Source organism: Sinocyclocheilus rhinocerous, unplaced genomic scaffold, assembly GCF_001515625.1.
Source record: "Sinocyclocheilus rhinocerous isolate Xijiao unplaced genomic scaffold, SAMN03320098_v1.1 scaffold1390, whole genome shotgun sequence".
NCBI lineage: Eukaryota > Metazoa > Chordata > Actinopteri > Cypriniformes > Cyprinidae > Sinocyclocheilus > Sinocyclocheilus rhinocerous.
In genome coordinates, this window is record NW_015665627.1 from 483538 (window position 1) to 485224 (window position 1687).

At 35.9% G+C, this 1687-nt stretch overlaps 1 protein-coding gene across 3 annotated transcripts in view; it reads left to right on the top strand.

The window, feature by feature from the left end:
• Positions 1 to 1687, top strand: part of mrtfb (myocardin related transcription factor B) — a 39405-nt gene that overhangs the window by 21471 nt on the left and 16247 nt on the right. The window lies entirely within an intron of this gene.

Genomic DNA, 1687 nt, shown 5'->3' on the forward strand with positions numbered 1-1687 from the left:
AAAAAAAACAAAAACGAATTGAAGTAGAAATATTATTATGTAATTGTAACTTTATTATTTTAAAAACTTCATTGTGTAATTTTAACAGTTGTATACTATAGCTTACAAATCAGTCAATTTTAACCTTCAATAATTTAGTAATGTAGTACCAACTGACTCATGTATATTTTGCAGCATTAGTTGAGAGATTTTTTTTCCTCGAGAAAATTTGGCAAGTACTGTACCTGATATATATCCAAAATAATTAATATTGAATGGAATTGGTAATCGAATCGAAAGCTTGTGAATGAGAATCGAATCGAATTGTGAAATTTGTGTCAAAACCCAGCCCTAGTCATTATATAATTCTCTGATCTTCACAAATGTTTTAAAGCCACTAAGTCAGTGTGTTTGCCATGTTTGAGCAAACTGACTGTCAAAAATCTTTGAAGGATCTGAAAGAGTGTTGAGATCATATTGTCTTAAGTGTCACCAAGATGATATAAGATGTTTTGCTCATCATGTGGAATAACTCAGCCTAAAAAGCTGCAATGTTATGTTGTACAATCAAGGAGACCTAAACGATTTTTTCTTGTGCGCCCAAAGTAAAAAATTAACCTGATTAGTATCAAGGTCAGTGTTGAGTCATGTGTAGTCAGGGCACCAGGAATGCATCTGTAATACAGTAGCAGAGGCCCCATTGTTATCTCCTTCGTGGTGCATTCATTCCTCTTCTCAGAGCTGAAGTATGTTCTTTTTTCAGTGTAATATACTTTCCCAGTCTTTCAAAAGTATTTATAATTATTAGTCACTGTTCATACAGTTCCCTTCAGTGCCACAAGTGGTGCAGAAATTGCACACTTCAGCTTAAGCACACAGATTCATAGTGAAAACAATATAATACCAATCATGCTTCCTTAGCACCCTCCAGAGTTTCGTTTACTCGACCTCAGCTGACCTTGTTAACAGTAAACTGACTCATACTGGGTTAAAAAAAAAAAAAAAATTCAGTCAGATTAAGCCTTCTGTTCCGGCATTTAATCATGTAGAACATCATTTTATGTTTATGCATTTGACATGGGCAGACTTACAGCAAGTATTTTATCAATATGCATATAATGTGTGCGGATGATGTTGATAGTGCCAAGTTGAGCTACAGCTGAGCATTAAGAACAACAACAACAACAACAAATTCTTCTCCTGCAGATATTGGCATGTGTGACATGCAGCTGTGTGTTGAACTTGCCATCATACGTTTATAAATTCCCAGCTAATAGAGCTCATGATTCTTGATAAACGTCAGACATTATCATGTTGTCTTTCGGACCAATTTGAGCTGTTTTTATAATCAGCCAAGTAAATCCAGGAGCCTCAGCCAAGAGGGCAAAGAAAAATGTCTTGAGAATTTTCCCAGGAAGTCTTCCAAACAGCACTCTTCAAAAGGGTCGCTCAAGAGCCTGTTGTTTAGGTAGCAGGAAGAACTTCTAGTTTTTTTGAATGGTGGCTCTTATGTATTGCTAGAGAGGAAATGTGTGTGATTTCGATTGTGCTAAAGGTTAGATTTCCCTTTGTTGTGTATGTGTAGGGGTGGGGGGGGAAATCGATACAGCATAGTATCGCGATATTTTCAGCGGCAATACTGTATCGATACACGGACGCCAAGTATCGATCTTTTATTATACTATTTGGTAGAATAATAAAATCAATT